At 33.4% G+C, this 24,000-nt stretch overlaps 1 long non-coding RNA gene across 1 annotated transcript in view; it reads left to right on the top strand.

Annotated features, from left to right (window-relative positions):
* The window catches only part of LOC137637969 (uncharacterized), a 1,042,445-nt gene that overhangs the window by 719,165 nt on the left and 299,280 nt on the right, over positions 1-24,000 (top strand). The window contains exon 3 of the long non-coding RNA XR_011043833.1: positions 8,935-9,001. This is a non-coding gene — a long non-coding RNA (uncharacterized lncRNA). The remainder of the gene's footprint in view (positions 1-8,934; positions 9,002-24,000) is intronic.

Below are 24,000 nucleotides of genomic sequence, written 5' to 3'. Positions count from 1 at the left end.
AAAACTCGAGCAAGAAATGACGAGTGTGATTCCAGCATTAGATCGCCTGAACTCCTCTACTTTCACATCACAGCTTTATAAGCGCATTACATTATAGGCTAAGTTGAAGCTTTATAAGCGCATTACATAACAGGCTGAGTTGAAGCTTTATAAGCGCAGTACATTACAGGCTGAGTTGAAGCTTTATAAGCACATTACATTATAGGCTGAGTTGAATCTTTATAAGTGCATTACATAATAGGCTTAGTTAAAGCTTTATAAGCGCATTACATTATAGGCTGAGTTGCAGTTAGATAAGCGCATTACATAATAGGCTGAGTTAAAGCTTTATAAGCGCATTGCATTATAGGCTGATTTAAGGCTTTATAAGCACATTACATTATAGGCTGAGTTGAGGCTTTATAAGCGCATTACATTATAGGCCGAGTTGAGGCTTTATAAGCGTATTACATTATAGGCTGAGTTGAAGCTTTATAAGCGCATTACATTATGGGCCAAGTTGAGGCTTTATAAGCGCAATACATTATAGGCTGAGTTGAAGCTTTATAAGCGCATTACAATATAGGCCGAGTTGAGGCTTTATAAGCGCATTACATTGTTGGCTGAGTTGAAGCTTTATAATCGCACTGCATTATAGGCTGAGTTGAAGCTTTATAAGGGCATTACATTATAGGCCGAGTTGAAGCTTTATAAGCGCAAGACATAATAGGCTGAGTCGAAGCTTTATAAGCGCATTACATTATAGGCCGAGTTGAAGCTTCATAAGCGCATTACATTATAGGCTGAGTTGAAGCGTTATAAGCGCAAGACATAATAGGCTGAGTCGAAGCTTTATAAGCGCATTACATTATAGGCCGAGTTGAAGCTTCATAAGCGCATTACATTATAGGCCGAGTTGAAGCTTTATAAGCGCAAGACATAATAGGCTGAGTCGAAGCTTTATAAGCGCATTACATTATAGGCCGAGTTGAAGCTTCATAAGCGCATTACATTATAGGCCGAGTTGAAGCTTCATAAGCGCATTACATTATAGGCCGAGTTGAAGCGTTATAAGCGCATTACATTATAGGCTTAAGTTGATTAGAAGCCTCCTTGCTGTCCTCTTCGTTTTATATGTATATATATATATATATTATATATATATATATATATGCATATATATATATATATATATACATATATATATACATGCATATATATACAGTATATATATATGTATATATATATGTGTGTGTATATATATATGTGTATATATATATATATATGTGTGTGTGTGTGTGTATATATATATATATATAGTATACATATCTATGCATTTTATATATATAAACATATACATATAATATATATGTGTATATATATATATATATACATATATATTATGTTATATTATATTTCTTTTCTGTCACGCTCAAGGAAAGAGGGAGCACCCAGCCATGGTGATATTTTTTTTTTTGGGGGGGGGGATGTTACCCCCAAGAGGTACACTGGGATATCATCCTCTCAAATTTGCTGAATTGTCAGTCCTAGAGTATAATCTATCTCTTATACTATTTACGTCTGGATATCTGCTGCTTTCACAAAAACAAGTTTTCTTATAATTGCTTACAAATTACTAAATTCTATTCGTACATCATTAATCACGCGACTTTGTTTATGAACTCATTTTTGTGTCGTCCTCATCATAGATAAAATTAATCCTCTTTATCGGATCTCATCACCTGAAAGTTCTCATTAGGGATTTTTTTTCCTCACTCCAAAATCCTTCGCTTAGAAAAAAGGAACAATGTTGACTATTGCCTTGCATGCACATTCACACACACACACACGCACAAACAAACAAACACATACACACACACACACATATATATATATATATATATATACTGTATATATATATATATAAATATAAATATATATGTATATATACATATATATATATATATATATATATGTATATATATACATACATATATATATATATATATATGTATATGTATTTACTGTATATACATACATATATATAATGTATATAAATACATACATACATATATATATATATAAATATATATATATAATCTCAGCCGTTGCTAGTCCACTACAGGATAAAGGCCTCAGACATGACCCTCCACTCCCGTCTGTTTATGGTCTTTCTATGCCATTCAATACGCGCAAATTTTCTTAGATCGTCAATCCATCGTCATCTCGTACTCCTGCTTCGTTTGCAATATCTATTAACCCATTCTGTTAGCCTTTTTGTCCAGCTGTTATCGGCCATTCTCTTTATATTTCCTGCCCATGTCCATTTCATTTTCTTACAAGTTGTTAAATATCCTCGACTTTCGTTTGCTCTCGTATTCATATTGTTTTTTTTCTGTCGCTCTGTTAATCACATTATTATTCTCTCATTTTTAGATTTATTTCAGAAGCAGGTCTTCTGAAAACTATTTAACTTCTATAGTGACATTTAACTTTTATGGTTTTAATTGAATATTCTTTTAATTTTTATATGAAATAAACGATGTAGGCGTCAATGATCTTACATGTCAGGATGCCTGAACACTTTAAATCAATCAATCAATCAACTCCTAGTAATACAGCAAGATCTTACCTGGACAAGGTTTAGACGTTGTGTGTTGCAAGGTGCAGATTCCTGCAATGGAATATATATATATATATATATATGTATATATATATTAATATATATATATATATATATATATTATATATATTATATATATTATTATATATATATTATATATATATATATGTGTGTGTGTGTGTTTGTGTGTGTGTGTGTGTTCTTCGTGGCAGTCTGTTGTATGCATGTCACTTATTCGTTATATATATTTTTGGTTACACAATATGAGGAACCTTTGATAATTGGAATTTATACGAATAACTAGGCCAATCACTTTGCCAATCATTGTTCAATTAGCTGTTTACATATTATTTATCATTACTACCGTTTTGTTATTTTCTTTAGTCTGTTCTTGGTTTACAGGAAAATATTTTCTGGAGAGAGAGAGAGAGAGAGAGAGAGAGAGAGAGAGAGAGACTTTTCAACTAATAATTGACATTACTTATAATTTATTTCAATGAGAGAGTGTAGGTACTTCCCAACTAGTAAATGACAATACATATAATATTTTCCAGTGAGAGAGAGAGAGAGAGAGAGAGAGAGAGAGAGAGAGAGGTGGCAGCATTTTTTTGCAATATATATTCTTCATATTTATTACATCAACTCAAGACTCAAACCTTAACATTGGTTGTACCAATAACATTTAAGTTTTTACATGAATTTGCACATAGTTAATGAGAACGTATCAAGTTTTTCACCCAGGCAACTTAAACATGAACTTAATTATAGGTTGCCTCAATATTCTCTCTCTCTTTCTCTCTCTCTCTCTCTCTCTCTCTCTCTCTCTCTCTCTCTCTCTAAATTCTAGTGGTTGCATGATTGTTACTTGGGGCGAGCGCATAATGAGAAGTGATGCCCTTAAGTGAGTGAAGTACTTGTTTTATAAAATTATATGCGATCCAGAATGTGCAGTTGTGCTGTTATTATGAAAATAAACTATATATAATGCAGCGCTGAACATTTAGGAGCTGATTTGGTATATATGTATGTGTGTATACTGTATATATAATTTATAATTTATATATTATTATTATTATTATTATTATTATTATTATTATTATTATTATTACTAGCCAAGCTACAAGCCTAGTTGGAAAAAGCAAGATGCTATAAGCCCAAGGGCTCCAATAGGGAAAAATAGCCCAGTGAGGAAAGGAAATAAGGAAATAAATAAATGATGAAAATAAATTAACAAAAAATCATTCTAAAAAGACAGATCATTCTAATAGCCAGGCCTTCTCCATCTTCAGGCTCAATACACAGTATTCTAGAAGTTTTATTCCAGCTATTACCAAGTTGTGGAATGATCTTCCTAATAGGGTAGTTGAATCAGTAGAACTTCAAAAGTTCAAAGTTGCAGCAAATGTTTATATGTTGACCAGGCTGACAAGAGTCTTTCTATAGTTTATATGACATATCTGTTTTTGACGTTGTTAATAGTTTATATATGACATATCTATTTTGACGTTGTTACTGTTTTTAGAATGATTTATTGTTAATTTATTCTCATCATTTATTTATTTCCTTATTTCCTTTCCTCACTGGGCTATTTTTCCCTATTAGAGCCCTTGGGCTTATAGCATCTTGCTTTTCCAACTAGGGTAGTAGCTTGGCTAGTAATAATAATAATAATAATAATAATGATAATAGTAATAATAATAATAATAATAATAATAATAATAGTAATATATATATATATATATATATATACAAAATCAGCTTCGAAGTCCTCACTGGCAACAAACCTCGACGTGTTCACCGCTGCATTATATATAGTTTATTTTCATAATAACAACACAACTGCATATATATATATATATGTATATATATATATATATATACATATACACATATATGTATATATATTTATATACATATATATATATATATATATATGTGTGTGTGTGTATATATACACATATATATACTTATGTATGTATATATATATACATATATTATGTATGTATTGTCACAAAGACGGGTCTATCTTACTTTTAAATGTTACCCCAAATAGTTTTTCATGTCAAAGTCACTGTACTTTGTGTGTATCTCTCCATAGCGAGCGATATAAATTGGACATGACTCTGGTTGTATATTCCTGAGGAATTAAAGTGTTTTTGAAGGACATTAGAATCAACACGAGGGTTATTTATTATTGCCTTGTCTGGAACACACGCTAATTTCCTACTTTGAAATTATATGCGCTATATTCGAATATATATACATACGCACAGACACGCAAATTGGCTAGATATTGCAAACGAAGCTGAGGAAGGAGGAGAAGACGATGGATTAACGAACTAAGAAAGTTTGCTGGTATAGACTGGTATAGAAAGACCATAAACAGACATGTGTGGAAGGACACGACTGAGACTTTTTTCCTGCTTTCGACTAGCTACAGCTAATGATGATTTATGTGTGTGTATATATATATATATATATATATATAAATTATATATATACAGTATATATATATAAATTATATATATATATATATTTATATATATATATAGAGAGAGAGAGAGAGAGAGAGAGAGAGAGAGAGAGAAAGAGAGAGAGAGAGAGAGAGAGAGAGTGTGTACGTGTTTTATAATTCTCATTATTATTATTATTATTATTATTATTATTATTATTAGGGTTATATAATTTCTGCATTAGATATATATACATATGTATGTATATATATATATATATATATGTGTGTGTGTGTGTGTGTGTGTATTTGTATATATATATATATTATAAATATGTACATTCTGTATATACATACATACATGCATGCATACACGTATATGTGTACAATAGCGGTCCCTTTATAATTTAGAACACATACCAATTACGTTGAAAGGTGTAAATGGATGTGGTACACACGTATAGGTGCTGTAAATGTTGTCATTCACAAGTCTGACACATATTGTAGATAAGTGGGCAAAACAACTGATGTATAGAGGAAGGATCGCTAACCTCTCTCTCTCTCTCTCTCTCTCTCTCTCTCTCTCTCTCATATACGCATTGCAAGCTGCAAAGAGATACAAGTCTGGTAAAAATCTTAAAAGATTTTTTTTAAATGGAAAAAAAATGTACTTAACCCCATTTAAGAATATCTTTTAAAATATATCATTTCGCACATTTCGATATGATAATGAATTAAAATATTTAATCATCTAAATTGTATCAATTCATAGAAGATTTAATTAAACGATATTAAAAAATTAAATCATTTTTTTAATTTCATTTAAAAAATAGAATCTGTCCCCTGCATGGTTATAGCCCCTCCGTCTTCTGTATCTTTTAAAGATTTTATAATTTTGCACATTCGGTTTTATTAAAACCTTATTTCAATTAAAATATTTAAATATCCAAATTATATAGATTCACGAAAATATTCAATTGATCGATACTAAAAGATATTCAGTCTATCTTATTCTTATCTTATTTCTCATCCTCCTGTCTTGTTAAAGTTTTTATAGTTTATATAGATGTTAATTTTAATTTTGTGACTGTTCATAAAATATATTATTTTTCTTGTTTCTTTTCCTCACGGGGCTATTTTCCCTGTTGGAGCCCCTGGACTTATAGCATTCTGCTTTTTCAACTCTGGGTGTAGCTTAGCAAGTAATAATAATATAATAATAATAATAATAATAGTAATAGTAACAATAACAATAACAATAGTAATAATAATAATAATAATAACAATAATAATTATTGTTATTATTATTATAATTATTATAATAATAATAGTAATAATAATAGTAATAATAATAATAATTATTATTATAATAATAATAATAATAATAATAATAATAATAATAATAATAATAATAATAATAATAATAATTCTATAAAAAAAATAGAATTTGTTCCCCCCCACACTTTCTGCCAAAGTGCAATGGAAGTTTAATGGTAACTTGACTGTAGTACAGGATATACTAAATTATAGTTGATCATTAGATTTTATTGGTGACTCCTCCTCTCACTAGTTAGCCTTGAGTGTGTTTCTTGCCTCTGCTGCGACCGCTTTTCTTCCTTTTTTTGCCTTTTGACATTATTTCCTAATTTTAAACCTGAGTTGCCATGCGTTTGGTTTGAGGAAGGATTAATGTGTGTTTGTGTATATATTTATATATATATATATATATATATATATATATATATATATATATATATATATATGTATATATATATGTATATATATATATATAATATATAATATATATATATATATATACTGTAACTATATATACATATATATTCTATAAATATATATACATATATACAGTATATGTAAAAATAAATATATTTATATATATATATATATATATATATATATATATATATATATATATGTATATATATATATATATATATGTATATATATATATATATATATATATATATATATAATATAAATGTGTGTATATATATATATATGTATAAATAAATGTTTGTATATATAGTATATAAATGTATATATATATATATGTATACACACACATATATATATATATATATATATATATATATATACATATGTGGTGTGTGTGTTTATTTACGTGTATATAGCCAGTCAGTTGCTCTTTATTATATAGAAGAGATTCAATGATTATGACATTTTGCGCCCAGTAGTATAACTGGTTGTCTGCTTTGCGCTATAACAACTTTCATCACTTTTATTATTTATAATCTTTCTTCGAAGGCAATGGGAAGTCATTTGTAATCCCTTATATTCACCGGTACTTTTCATATCATATTTTTAACATTTGTTTTAAGACTGAAGAGAGTTGAAAGCTCCTAATAGGTTGGCCAAGGCACCAGAGTTATAGGGTCCTTTGATTGGCCAGACGGTACTACATTGGACCCCGCCTCTAGTCACGTCTCATTTTTCCTTTCCCTTCACATACACCAAATAGGCTGGCCTATTCTTTCCACATTCTCCTCTGGCATCATACACCTGACAACACTAGATAACCATAAAATTCTGCTTCACTCTAGGGGTTAACTAGTGCACTGTAATTGTTCAATGTCTACTTTCTACTTGGTAAGGGTAGAAGAGACTCTTTAGGTATGGTAAGCAGCTCTTCCAGAATGACACTTCAAACCATTGGTTTTTAGTCTTGGGTAGTGCCATGGCCTCTGTACCAGGGTCTTCCACTGTCTTGGGTTTAAAGTTCTCTCGCTTGAGGATATACTTGGGCATACTATTCTATCTATTTCCTTATTTCTTCTTCTCACTTAGTGCTTTTCCCTGTTGGAGCCCTTGGGCTTATAGCATCCTGCTTTTACAACTAAGGTTATAGCTTAGCTAATAATAATAATAATAATATAATAATAATAACAATAATAATAATAATAATAATAATAATAATAATAATAATAATAATAATTATAAAACTCTCTCTCTCTCTCTCTCTCTCTCTCTCTCTCTCTCTCTCTCTCCTCTCTCTCTCTCTCTCTCTCTCTCACACACAATCATATCCGTTAATGCCAGCAATAATAATAATAATGATAATTATAAAGCACTTACACTCTCTCTCTCTCTCTCTCTCTCTCTCTCTCTCTCTCTCTCTCTCTCTCTCTCTCTCTCTCTCTCTCTCTCTCTCACACACACACACACAATCATATACATTAATACCAGCAATTAAGGATCACAAAAAAAATTGATAAACTATGGTAGACGGTCTTAAAATCCTGCCATAACTATGAAAGTAACACCAGAGGGTTTTTCAGCTAATACAGAAAATTATGAATTACGGTTTACTCAATTATAAAAATAGTTACAGCAATTTTCAACCGTCCTATTGCCTCCATTAGGAAATCATTTCATTTGGAATTAGTCTGTACATAATCACCTGGACTGGCGACAGCTTGTAGCACGCTTTAAGCCACGTTACATATCTCAAAGTTATCTCTTGAGGTTTTCGACCATATACGATTTTGGTAGCAACAGCTCTTATAGCATCTTCTTTTATCATAATTCAGTGTCGCTCATTCTAAGGACTATCCAGTGAATTTTGACTATAGTCAATTCTTTTTAGCGAGGTATATTTACACCGACTTGCAGGGGGTGCCCTTTTAGCTCGGAAAAGTTTCCCGATCGCTGATTGGTTGGACAAGATAATACCAATCAGATAGCAGGAAACTTTTCCGAGCTAAAAGGGCACCGATGCGAGTCTGTGCAAATGCACCTTATTAAAAGAAATTGAGTATTGTAATTCAGTTGTTTGTTACACAAGATCTCATTACTTCGAAATTGAAAAGATTTATTTATTAATTATATGAATTTTTTTCAGATAATTGGACAATGGTACACTGGACCAATAGCGTATTGGCGTTATCAGCGCGCTCGACAGAAGGGAGGTATGTAAAATATTGATTAATTGTGTTTTTTGGTCATTGATGTAGATATCATTTGTTATAAAGAATAAAAAAGGAAATTGCTTTTAAAAAAAATGAAAGTAAAGTTGTCCTTATAAAATTGAAATAGCTTTCAGAAGACCTGCTTCTGAAATAAATTTAAAAATACCACTAGTATGGTACGACATATCATGTCCAAGAATCATGGTAAGGATGAACCTGCCATCCTCACCTCGAGCCTCGAACAGATCTATTTCTTGAGGTGCTAAAAGTGGGGCATTCTGTCTAGTGCCATAAAGGAAATAGACTTAAGATCTAAAGTGTTGAGATTTTGTTTTGGCAAAATAATTGATTACAATGTGGTTTCAGTAGAATATTATATATGAATTAATCTAATTTTAAATTTTTGTATTTTAATGTGATTTCACTAGAATATTATGAATTAGTCTGTTTTTTTTTTTATTTTGTTTTAATGACTAGGTAAAATTGGAAGGCTCGAGTATAAGAATTAAAGAAATTAATTTTCATAGCCTTGAGAAAGAGAAGCAATAGTAGATCGTTTTGACGCACAAAATAATATCGTGTATCTGGAGGATTGATTTTTGTCAAAATTGAGCAACATGTTTTTGTAGTCAAGATGATGATTAAAAAGTACCAAGAGGTCTTAGTTTTAAAGGGGGGGGGGGGCTACTTTTTGTTACTGCATCATGAAACCTGTACCATGTTCTTCCACTGTCTTGGGTTAGAGATCTCTGGCTTGAGGGTACACTCGGGCACACTATTCTATCTAGAAGATTTGGAAGACCCAGGCCTACATGGCTGAGTACTGTGAAGCGTGGAGTTGGAGATGATGAATGGAGAGGTATTGAATTAAATGCTCAAGATAGAGACAACTGGCAAAATCTAACCGAGGCCCTTTTGCGTCAATAGGCGTAGGAGGAGATGATGATGATATGGAGAGGTATTGAATTAAAAGCTCAAGATAGAGACAACTGGCAAAATCTAACTGAGATCCTTTTGCGTCAATAGGCGTAGGGGGAGATGATGATGACGATAGTTTTATATATGAAAGATTCATCTTAATGTTGTTATCGTTCTTAAACTTCTCTTGTAGTTTTTCCTTTTTTCGTTTCCCTCGCTATTTTTCCCGTTGGAGCCCATGGGCTTATAGCATCCTGTTTTTCCAACTAGGGTTGTAGCTTAGTAAGTAATAATAATAATAATAATAATAATAATAATAATAATAATAATAATAATAAAAGAGGATATTTGTAGGGAATATTTTACCATACTACCAGTCCGATGCAGATTATTAAGCTTATACTCCTCTATGAAAATATTATTATGTTACAAACAATCAATACGAAACATATATTATTAAATTAAGAATAAATCGCATATTCACGTTTTCACCACATCTTAGATTTATCAATTGGTGCAGTGATCATCCTAATCGGGTAATTGAATCGGTAGAACTTCAGGTGTTTTGATGTTGAACAGGCTGACGTGTCTTTTTATAGTTTATATATGAAATATCTGTTTTGATGTTGTTACTGTTTCTTAGATATTTATTTTAATTTTTCATTATTTCTCATATCGTTTTTTTATTTCCTTATTTCCTTTCCTCACTGGGCTATTTTTCCATGGTGGAGCCCTTGGGCTTCTAGCATCTTGCTTTTCCAAATAGGGTTGTAGCTTAGCTGATAATAATAATAATAATAATAATAATAATAATAATAATAATAGAGAGGGCACTGTTTCTGTGCGTATGTACGCATGTTTAAGAGTTCCCATTACTTGTATAAACTTCTTCATCTATACGCACAAGCACAATATATAATATAAATCCAGCTGACCTCTCGTCTGCCAAAGGCTACGCTGTCAAGTGCAGATGACTCTCTCCTAGATTTCCTTTTGTGAAACGCCGAACAGAAAACCTTATTTCCATGTTAATGTGGCCGGTCTTCCAGTTGAAATATATGTACGCCACTCTGTTAGTGATATTATATAAGCTGGCAAACTCTCTCTCTCTCTCTCTCTCTCTCTCTCTCTCTCTCTCAGGTTTCAGAATTTAGCTCTGCAGTTTTAAGATATTTGAGTAACCGATTAATTTTAAAGAATGTTATAATCTTTAACAATGTTTTGTTAAGTCTCTCTCTCTCTCTCTCTCTCTCTCTCTCTCTCTGCACACACACACACACACACACACATATATATGTATATATATATATATATATATATAATGAATAGACAACGTCTTAGCGGCGTCCAAAAATCAAATACAGGTTCTCCTCGGACAGATCGTCGTGCCTTACCTTACTTATTGCATTATTCTATGTTTGGGCTCCCCCAGGTCCCTGAGTGTGAGGCACCTCGTATATCCACTAGAGAGTTGCTAATGCATCTTCCGGTGTATTTTGCATCTTCCAGTCTTGGATGGTTGGGATGCATCTTAGGTATTTATCGAGCTTATTCTTAAACACATCTACGCTCACTCCTGATATGTTTTTTAGACGAGCTGGCAGCACATTAAATAGTCGCTGCATTATCGATGCTGGTGCGTAGTGGATTAATGTCCTGTGCGCCTTCCTTAGTTTTCCTGGTATAGTTTTTGGCACTATTAATCTACCTCGGCTTGCTCTTTCTGATATTTTAAGCTCCATGATGTTTTCAGTAATTCCTTCTATTTGCTTCCATGCTTGTATTATCATGTAGCGTTCTCTTCTCCTTTCTAGACTGTATAATTTTAAAATTTGCAGTCTTTCCCAGTAGTCAAGGTCCTTAACTTCTTCTATTCTAGCAGTATAGGACCTTTGTACACTCTCTATTTGTGCAATATCCTTTTGGTAGTGTGGGTACCATATCACATTGCAGTACTTGAGTGTACTACGTACATAAGTTTTGTAAAGCATAATCTTGTGTTCAGCTTTTTTTGTTTCAAAGTGTCTGAATAGCATTCCCATTTTTGCTTTATATTTAGCAGAGAGAGAGAGAGAGAGAGAGAGAGAGAGAGAGAGGACTAAACTTATACCCTTCACTGTATACCTCTATCTACATCGTCTTGTTGTCTGTCCAATATCTCAGACTTTGTAGGCAGTTAATTCTAATAATCAGGCCTTTTCCATCATGAGGCTCAATACTACACAGTACTCTAGAAGTTTTATTCCAGCTGTGACCAGGTTGTGGGAGGATCTTCCTAATCGGGTAGTTGAATCAGTAGGACTTCAAAAGTTCAAACTCGCAGCAAATGTTTTCATGGTGAAGAGGCTTGCATAAGTCATTTTATAGTTTATAAATTAAACGTGTTTTAATGTTGTCAATGTTTTTAAAGTATTTTATTTTCATTTTCATTACTTCTTATATCGTTTATTTATTTCCTTATTTCCTTTACTCAGTGGGCTATTTTTCCGTGTTAGACACCTTGGGCTTATAGTATCTTGTTTTTCCAACTAGGGTTGTAGCGTAGCTAGCAGTAATAATAATAATAATAATAATAATAATAATAATAATAATAATAATAATAATAATAATAATAATAATAATTTCCTTTCTTCTGACATATCTGCATTTTTTTTTTTTTTTTTTTTTTTTTGCCAAGCTTAGTCGCCAACTCTTTTTCAACAGTCTCTTTTCGTAACCTAACCATTTCAAAATCTCATCTAATTCATCTTTGCACTTCACGGTAAGTTACCATTTTTGGTGCTTCAACCTTTCCTTTCTTACATTTCATTTGGTAAATATGTGATACTTTAAATTCAAGCCAATTATAATAATCATATATTTTTCGCACTCGTTACCTTCGGCATGTATATATTTATTTACATTTGTTTGTTTGTTTTTTGTTCGTGATTGGAATAACTCAAAAATATTTGACCGAATCTCAGTGATTTTGGTGGGATGATTGGCCATGATCTAAGGGCAATTTCATTAGATTTTAGGAGTGATTGAGTCAAAGGTCAAGGTCACGAAAAGGTGAAAAATTTCTCTTTAGTTATATCGTGGTTAATTTTTATCCGATTTGCATAAAACTAGTGCCAAAGTATGCATAATCTAATTGTCTATCTTGTGATATACAACATAATATAGGCGAAGGTTTGCTCTCTGCCCAGTGCCAGTTCTAGTTACCTCCGCCAACGAAGTTGGTAGGAGGTTATGTTTTCGCCTTTGACTTTGTTTGTGAACAACTTCTTGGCCACAATTTTACTCATAGACTAGTGAAACTTTCAATGGTTAATTGTTATGATGAGACGTGGAAGTGATCCAATTTTGGAAGTCCAGGTCAAAGGTCGACCGAATTAACCTTAACTTTAACCCTAAGGTCTCACATGGTTGTCACTGACTTCAAATAAGTCTATGGTTTAAATTGATACTGGGAAAGGCAAGCTGGATATCTTTTGTATTTCACTTCAACATTGTGCAGTTGAATGACCTCTCTCTCTCTCTCTCTCTCTCTCTCTCTCTCTCTCTCTCTTTTCCTGATGTCTGGAGGATTCTTCATCGTTAGTGAATAAGGACGACGCCCACAGCACCTGATCAATCTCGCCCATTGAGAGCCAGGAGTCCCTTGGCAGGCAAATAAGATGTCAGGACGCAAAGATCGTTAAGTTCAGTGCTTTGTCCAGGTCATAATGACGAACTTCCTGCCGAGTATCATTTTTGAGATTGTTAAAACTGATAAAAAGCTTCGACACTTGCTCGTTTCGGTGACGTCACGTGGTGATGAGGAGATATTGGAACCCGTTTTCTTCGAATCACTCATTGGGTGGGCTAGGACCCAATCAAGGACCCTATAAGTGGGTTCTGGGGTGGGCTATGGCTTTTGAGGTCGTCTTTTGATCTTCATTTTACGATTTACGAAATATCATGATTTAGTAAGTGAAGCCGGATGGGCTGCAAACAGGGTTGAGACTTGGTCTAAGGGTAAAGCAAAGAACTTGTCAGTCTAAGAAGGGTCGCAGGAGGACGTAGGCCCCCCAACCCCGTAGGTATGTAGGTAAGGATACGATTCCTAGATTAGGTTAGGTTTGGAACCTTAAGTTAGGTGATATTCTAGTGTTGTTTCCTTTTTAAAATGTAGTTTTTTAGTTATAAATTTTGAAATCTTACACTCGTTATGTTCCAACGAACTACAAAGGCTCCGGATGCCAATGTATTTCAAGCTGTATTCTTGTACGAACGAAATCAATCATAGAATCAGTTCTTGAATCTTATATCTCTCTTTTCTAGTATTTTCCTGACAACTGCAATTTACTTTCCCTATCATATTGTTTAGAAATGAAACTATAAAAGATTACTTGTGCCATATGTGGATAAGATCATGGTGAGGGGTAGATGGAGAGGGTTTGGGCATGCTCTTCCCACTCCCCAAGAGAGGTTAGCTCACCAAACTTTCAACTGGGCTCCACAAGGCACTGGAAGAGTTGGAAGACCCAGGCATACACGGCTGAGAAATATGAAACGTGAAGTGGGAGATGAGTGGAGAAGTATTGAATTAAAAGCTGAAGATGGAGACGACTGGCGAAATCTGAGACACGTTGCGACAATAGGTGTAGGAGGAGATGATGATGATTATCATGTTGCTGTTGTTGTTCAACTTGAGATATTTCGTGATTTAATGGAAAAGCCTAAGATTTTAGAATCAAGGAACTACATAACATGGCGGTTCATTGTATGGAAAACTTCTTATGGTTTAAATCTGATTGGACATAAACTGTATGCTAGTACGTCCTTTCCTATTATTATAATTATTATTATTATTACTACTACTACTACTACTACTACTACTACTACTACTACTACTACTACTTGCTAAGCGACAACCCTAGTTGGAAAAGCAGGATGCTATAAGCCGTATTAGGGCTACAACAGGGAAAATAGCCCAGTGTGGAAAGGAAATAAGGAAAAAAGTACGAGAAGTTTGTGAACAATAACATCATTAAAATAAATCTTTCATTTATAAACTATAAAAACTTGGAAATAACGAGAGGAAGAGAAATAAATTAGAATAGTGTGCCCGAGTGTACCCTCCAGCAATAGATCTCTAACCCAAGACAGTAGAAGATCATGGTACAGAGGTTATGGCACTACTTAAGAATAGAGAACAATGGTTTGATTTTGGAGTGTCCTTCCCCTAGAAGAACTTCTTACCATAGCTAAATAGTCTCTTCTACCCTTACCAAGAGGAAGTAGACACTGAACAATTACAGTGCAGTAGTTAACGTCTTGAGAAAAAGAAGAATTGTTTGGTAATTTCAGTGTTATCTAGTGTATGAAGGAGGAAGAGAATATGTAGAGTAGGCCAGTCTATTCTGTGTATGTGTCGGCACAAGACTAGAATTCTATTCTCGCATCCTTTGGGAATTACAGTTCAAACATTTATTTTTCATTTAAAAAAAAAAATCATCTTCGCTAGCATTCAAACTGTAAGGTTAAGCATTGTTGAGTCTGGACAGTTACTGAGATGGTGACCATTAAGAAACACCTGATGGTGCTGATATACCTGAGTGGATCAGTGCGTGTGGCCTGCAACCTCATCCCAAGATATGTTATTATTATTATTATTATTATTATTATTATTATTATTATTACTTGCTAGGCTACAACCCTATTTGGAAAAGCTATAAGCTATTTGGATGCTATAAGCCCAGGGGCTCCAACAGGGAAAATAGCCCAGTGAGGAAAGGAAACTTAAAGAAAAATAAAATATTTCAAGAAGAGTAACATTAAATTAAATATCAATATAAACTATAACAAATTTAACAAAACAAGAGGAAGAGAAATAAGATAGAACAGTGTGCCCGGGTGTATCCTCAAGCAAGAGAACTCTATCCCAAGAGAGTGGAAGACCATGTTACAGAAGCTATGGTACTAGCCAAGACTAGAAAACAATGGTTTGATTTTGGAGTGTCCTTCTCCTAGAAGAGCTGCTTACCATATCTAAAGAGTGTCTTCTACCCTTACCAAGAGGAAAGTAGCCACTGAACAATTACAGTGTAGTAGTTAACCCCTCTTATTTAGAAGATTTGTTTGCTAATCTCAATGTTGTCAGGTGTATGAGGACAGTGGAGAATATGTAATGAATAGGCCAGACTATTCAGTGTGTGTGTGAGTAGGCAACAGGAAAATGAACCGTAACCAGAGAGAAGGATCCAATGTAGTAGTCTGGCCAGTCAAAAGGCCTCATAACTTTCTAACGGTAGTATCGCAATGGGTGGCTGGTGCACAGGCCAACGTACTACCGGAAACGCATTATTATTATTATTATTATTATTATTACTACTACTACTACTACTACTACTACTACTACTACTACTACTACTACTACTACTAGCTACGCTAAGATGCTATAAGACTGGACATGCGCAGTGGGAATCAAGAATAACATTTTATTATTTTGAAAACTATTAGTAAATTGTAGATGTTGTCTTTAAGGTTTGGATTTTTAACACGCATCTAGATCAAACCCTAAGGTACCCCTATGGTTACTTAACATTTAAAGAAAACAATATCTCTCTCTCTCTCTCTCTCTCTCTCTCTCTCAGAACTCTATTTGTATGAGAATCAAGGTCACCCCTCTTTAGAGGGGTCAGTGACCTGTTGGCCAAGAATGACAAAACAACCATTTTGTGTCTGGACTTTTCCCTCGTTGATGTCCACACCAGAAAAATGCCTCTATCTATTTCTCGTGATAACGTTCTAGGAAAAAAGCTCATCTCTCTCTCTCTCTCTCTCTCTCTCTCTCTCTCTCTCTCTCTTAAGAGGAGATGCAGACCAGCTGCCTTATCGTTATTCATCCATTTTCACTGTTCTGGCAATCGTAAAATATTTTCATGGGATATTTTTCCTTGTTATCGCTTCTCCTAAGAGATACGAAAGGATTAGACCAAGCAAGTGGAGTTTTCTGGTGCTTGAGGTGGGGTAGGGGGTTGGGGTCCGGTTAGGGGGGTCATCACAGGTAGGGTAAGAACAGAAACCAGGGAAAGGGGGGCGGGGCTAGGGATGGGTATACACCTAAAGAGGTGGTCCCAGCGAGAAACCTAGTTTTGGTAAAGCATCGTGTTTGTCTTTTCGGTTTTTTTAAGATGCCGTTTTAATAGTGTCTTTTAAAGGCGTGTATCATTAAGAGAGCATTTCCATGCCGTCTCGTGCTTGCCTTGAGAAGTATTAAGCAGAAGGGAAATAAGTGACATTTTTTTCATTTCCGAATGTGTACCGGAAAAGAGTTTTCAATGAGAGATGAGCTACATTATTGGTTAGATATACTTGTAGTTAATGCCAAATCTCCCATGTATATATATATATATATATATATGTATGTATATATGTATAATATGTATATATATACATATATGTTTATATATATGTATATATATCTATATATATATATATATATATATATATATATATATATATATATTGCAATATTCGTGGTCTTCATGCAAATATCCAAGACCTTACAGTTGCGTCCAGACAGTATGATATTCTTTTGTGCTCAGAAACTTTGGTTTCTAATATGAGGCACTCATCTGAGCTCCTTATAACTGGTTTTAAGAAACCAATAATGTTGAAACGTGATGCCATCCCTAGGGCCAGGGGAATGGCGGTGTATATTAGGACCGAGTACCCTGCTTCTCATAAGTCCTGCTATCAATGTGGATGTCATGAGATCCAGGTAATAAAAGTTTGTGGCAGGCATAACAACTTTTATTTGTGTTCGATCTACCGGAATCCAGACTTAGATGATTCTATCTTCGATTGTCTTCTTACCATTATGGCTAAGATACAAGAAGATGATAGAAAGGCTTCTTTTGTCTTTGTTGGTGATTTTAATGCTCACCATAGGGAGTGGTTAAGTTCTATCTCTCCTACCGATCGCCATGGCTTAAGAGCTTTAGACTTTGCCTCTGAATCAGGCTGTGAGCAAATCATAAATGAAGCTACTCACAGGTCTGGTAATTGCTTGGACCTCGTATACACTGACTCCCCTGGCGTTATAACTAGTAAGGTTGGTTCTCCAGTCGGGACATCTGATCATGCCTTGATTTCATTATTAGTGAAGACTGAGCAGCCTGTCCCTGATATATCATATTTTTGTAAAATTTATATGAAATCCCAAGCAGACTGAATGGGATTTTACATGATCTTTTGTGCTTGAATTGGTCACAATTATATAATAGTGTAGATCCTGTTGTCCCTTTGAATGAGAATCTAGTCAACATAATTGATAGGCGTATCCCTTCTCGTGTGCTAAGGTACCGAGTGAAGGACAAACCGTGGTTCAATGATGATTGCAGACGTGCTTATTTGGAGAAACAGGAGGCCTATCATCTTTGGTAAGGGGAACAGATCAGATTTGACCTGGAACAACTATACTCAGCTTCGAGCTTTTGCTCAGAGAGTTTATGCCTCAACTGAAAAGGAGTACAATTTAACCATAAAAGAAACACTTTCTGGTACAACTCAGGAACATAAATGGTGGTCTAACCCTTAAATCTGCACTCTTTGGTGTAGATGCAACAGTTCCTCCTTTACTTAAACCAGATGGCTCAGTCACTCACTGTCCAAAGGAAAAGGCAACCCTTTTGGCTGATGTTTTTGACAGTAAACAGAGTAATGAAAAACTTGAACTTCCTCTTTCCTGTTTTCCTGAGGCTAAACTAACTAGTTTAGCTTTTCGATCTCGTGAGATTAAAGCTCTGTTGATGGACCTTGATGCTTATGGAGGTGTAGACCCAAATGGTATTTTTCCTTTGTTTTTTATAAAGACAGCAGATTTCTTAGCTCCAAAGTTATCTGTTATTTTGCGCAAGTTAGCAAGAAGAGGAGCTTTTAGCACTAGTTGGAGAATTGGTAATGTTACTCCTCTATGTAAATGTGTTTGTGGTAGCTCAAGTCCCACTGATTACCGCCCAATTTCCATAACTCCCATATTATCTAAAGTTTTTGAACGTCTTCTGGCAAAACGTCTTAATAGGTTTGCTGAAGGTAATCATCTACTCCCTAGTTTGCAATTTGGTTTTCGTAAAGGCCTTGGAGCATGTGATGGCCCTTCTTACAATCTCCAATGCTGTACAGAAATCCCTTGATTGTGGTCGGGAAGTTCGTATGATTGGCCTTGATTTTAGTGCTGCCTTTGACCGTGTTAATCATGAGGCCCTTGTTTTCAAACTGAAACAGTTGGGAGTGGGTGGGGTTGTTTCTTAGCATTATTATTAATTTTTTAAGTAATAGATCTCAAAGAGTGTTGTTGAAGGGCACCATAGTGATTATAGGAACGTGATATCCGGTGTTCCACAGGGTAGTGTTCTGGCCCATTACTTTTCATACTATATACACATGACATGTGGTTTGGCCTAGAAAACAAACTTGTTGCATATGCTGATGATGCTACTCTCTTGCATCAATTCCATCCCCTGAATGTAGAGTCTGGGGTTGGTGAATCCCTTAATAGAGATTTAGCTAGAATTAGTGCATGGTGCAAATTATGGGGTATGAAGTTGAATCCTAACAAAACTCAAAGTATGATTGTAAGTAGATCAAGGACGGTGGCTCCTCAACATCCGGATCTCAGTATTGATAATGTTTCTTTAAATATGTATGACTCTTTCAAAATTTTAGGTGTGATTCTCGACAGTAAATTTACTTTTGAGAAACATATAAGGTCTCTGTCTTCTTCAATTGCACAAATAAATAGGCTTATTGAGAAAGTCTTTCAAGATTTTCGGTGATCAATCTATTCTGAAGAAGTGTTTTAATTCTTTCATTCTACCTTGTTTTGAGTATTGTTTCTCCTGTTTGGTCTTCAGCTGCTGATTCTCATCTTAATTTGTTGGACAGAAACTTACGATCTATTAAATTTCTTATTCCTGATCTAGATATTAAATCTCTGGCACCGTCGTTTAATTAGTTCATTATGCATGTTGCATAAGATTTTCATAACTCTGACCATACCTTTACATTCAGATCTCCCTGGACAATTCTATCCTGTGCGTAATACTAGGCAGGCAGTTAATTCTAATAGCCAGGCCTTCTCCATCACGAGGCTCAATACTACGCAGTACTCCAGAAGTTTTATTCCATCTGTTACCAAGTTGTGAATGATCTTCCTAATCGGGTGGTTGAATCAGTAGAACTCAAAAGTTCAAAGTTGGAGCAAATGCTTTTTTGTTGACCAGGCGGACATGAGTCTTTTTATAGTTTAATTTATGACATATTTGTTTTTGATTCTGTTAATAGTTTTATATATGACATGTCTGTTTTGACGTTGTTACTGTTTTTAGAATGCTTTATTGTTAATTTGTTCTCTTCATTTATTTATTTCCTTATTTCCTTTCCTCACTGGGCTATTTTTCCCTGTTGGAGCCCCTGGGCTTATAGCATCTTGCTTTTCCAACTAGGGTTGTAGCTTGGATAGTAATAATAATAATAATAATATATATATATATATATTATAATATATACATGTATATATACATATGTATAAATATATTAATATACATATATAAAATACATATATATACATACATAATATATACATATATATAAATATATATGGATTATATATATATGTGTATATATATGAATGAATGAATTATATATATATATATATATATATATATGTGTGTGTGTGTGTGCGTGTGTATATATATATACATATATGTAAGTATATATATTATATATATATATATGTGGTGTATGTAAATATATATCCATTATATGTATATGTATGAATATATATACAGTATATATATTTTATATTTATATATATATATATATATATTTATATATGTACTGTATGTGTATATATGTATATATATATGTGTATATATATATTATATATGTATATGTATATATATGTATATGTTATATATATGTATATGTATATATATATATTATATATATATATATTTATATACATATATATACATACATAAATATATCTTTGCATATATATATATATATATATACATATATATATATATATATACACAAACATATATATATATATATATATATATACAAACAAACATATATATATATATATATATATATGAATATAAGTAAGTATATATATATATGTATAATATAAATATATATGTTATATATAAATATATATGTATATATTTAAGTATATATAATATATATATATGTATATATATGTATATATGTATATATATATATTATATATGTGTGTATATATTATATATATTATATATATATGATATATATGTATATATATATATACAGTATACACACACACACACACACATACACACTATATATATAGTATATATATAAATATATATACTGTATGTATATATATTGTATGTATGCATGTAACTGTATATTATTGATAGTTTTATTTATATTTCATATATATACTGTTTTCATTAGTGCATTGAAGAGAAGATACCCAGCCCGTAAAATGAGCCCCTCTCATCCAGATATAACTATTTAATGTAAAATTACGTAAGACTTTCGTCGTGAATTTCATTATATTCGTTATAGCATCCTGCTTTTCCAACTAGGGTTGTAGCTTAGGTTGTAATAATAGTTATAATTATTATAGTTATTATTATTATTATTAATATTATTATTATTATTATTTGTTATTATAAGTAGATAATCATTTAGCAATATTCGGTAAAGTATTTATCACCAACTAGAGATTAATATATTTTTTTTTTTTTTTTGTGTTTTCCGAAAGATTTGAAGGTATTAATCATCCTAGGTGCATTGCTAATTTTCAACTGATGCGAACTTTATAAAAAGTAACAATAGCGTTGTTGTCTTTTCCAAATTCAGCCCGAACAGCAGCGTAGCAGCAAGAACATATGTATCATGAATTTGTGCTTGGAAACCTACACTATGGTACCTTACAATTTTTTTTTTTTTTTTTTGTAAATATGAACAAGATTCACATTGAGAGTTAAATTTCCAGCGACCTTCGTTATTGTGTGTGTGCTCCAGGAGATTATCAGAAGAAAGTAATTATCAACCACCAATGGTACCTATCTACCGAGTTTCATTTAAGTCAAAGAAAATTATAAAAATGTTATTGTATAAGTTGATCTGAGACTTAGAAAAAATGAGTATTCTATACACAAACTAGAGGGCAAGCTTATTTCTCGTCCTTTTACTCGACCTTGACCTTTGACCTTTGACTTTAACATGTATTAATTGGCATGGATTTTCATACATTCAAATATGAAACTGGTTTGAATTCTGTGACAACAATGCCCAACGTATGGCAGATTACGTGAATTGGACATTTTGCTTAACCTTAACCTTCCAAACTTTATATCATTTCCAGCTTTTTACATTATAGTTTATCCCTGCAAGTTTCATTACTCTACGATTAAAATTGTGGCGAGGAAACTGTTCACAATCAAACACACAAACAAACACACAACCAGGGGCGAAAACATAACCTCGTTGGCAGAGGTAATGATTACTCAAATATATAGTAATAATAATGATAATAATAATAATAATAATAATAATAATAATAATAATAATAATAATAATAATAATTCCAAAGTTATAACCTATAATTTCCCTGGAATTCTTATTTTCCAGCCTGGAATACCGCGTAATTTTCCGTTGATGAATAAATCTCAATTGCTATATATGAATGCTTTCAGCGGGGCAGTTTCTCTGGCCTAGTTTTGCAAAAGGGGATTCCCTGAACGCATATTAACTATAGTCCATTTCTTTTAGCGATGCATATTTGCACCGACTTGCAGCAGTGACCTTTTAGCTCGGAAAGGTTTCCTGATCGCTGATTGGTTAGAATTATCTTGTCCAACCAATCAGCGATCCGGAAACTTTTCCGAGCTAAAAGGGCACCGCTGCGAGTTTTCTGATCGCTGATTGGTTAGAATTATCTTGTCCAACCAATCAGCGATCCGGAAACTTTTCCGAGCTAAAAGGGCACCGCTGCGAGTCGGTGCAAATCTGCATCGCTAAAAGAAATGGACTATAATCAGAAAAGTCAAGAGGACAGAAGGCATCCCAACAATGCTACGATCACAGTAATTGATGTATCGCCCATCTCATCTGGCGTCCATGCTTGACTGCTTTGGTCTTCCTTTCTCGTTCCTTCGTTATTTCAGTTTGCCCTGTGACGGTCGGAACGATCCCCCGGTCTCAGAATTCTCCTTGACATTGTATAATGGTTCTTTTCCGCCATTAGCTTAATTCGCTCGCATGAAAATAAAACATCAAGCTCGTATGTACTGACAAGCGGTAATGTTGAGCTGCGCACGCTAACATTACAGGAAAATAAAACATCAACCTCGTATGCACTGGCAAACGGTAATGTTCGCGCATGCGCAGATTATCAAGGAGAATTCTGAGACCGGGGGGATCGTTCAGATGGTCACACCGGCTATACATTCGGGCAGGGGTTCTTGGCTGAAGGCTCTAGCCCCTAAGAAGTTCCTTCCTGTAATTGTATTCTTTCATCTTCTCTTTCTGATAATTCGTGGTTTCCAGTTTAATATTCTTGAATTCCTTCATGTCGTATGGAGCATTTTTAAAGTCTCTAAATGGGACCCGTGTTTAGAAATTTGTAATATGTCTTAGAACAAAGGTGTATTATTATTATTATTTTTAGTGAATCGAGCTGTCAAAAATAACGTCTAAATATTTGAATAAATATGCATACACACACATTAAACCCTTCCCCCCCCCTCCCCCCTTCCCCCCCTCCCCCCCCCCTTCCCCCCCCCTTACTAACTACAACCCGCTGGTTCCACAATTTGTGGCAGAGTGGGTTTACGAATTTACCTCTCGGGTTACCCCCCTCTCACCTGGGTATAGCTACTACAGCCTCCTGCGCGTGACTGGAAATAGGTTATATATATATATATATATATATACATACAGTATATGTGTATGTGTATATATATATATATATACTGTATATGTATGTATATATATATATATATATACTGTATATGTATGTATATATATATATATATATACATACAGTATATGTG

The sequence above is a fragment of the Palaemon carinicauda genome, chromosome 3 (genome assembly GCF_036898095.1).
Source record: "Palaemon carinicauda isolate YSFRI2023 chromosome 3, ASM3689809v2, whole genome shotgun sequence".
Classification (NCBI taxonomy): Eukaryota; Metazoa; Arthropoda; class Malacostraca; order Decapoda; family Palaemonidae; genus Palaemon; species Palaemon carinicauda.
The sequence above is the reverse complement of the archived record's forward strand: the minus strand, read 5'-3'. Positions and strand labels throughout refer to the sequence as shown.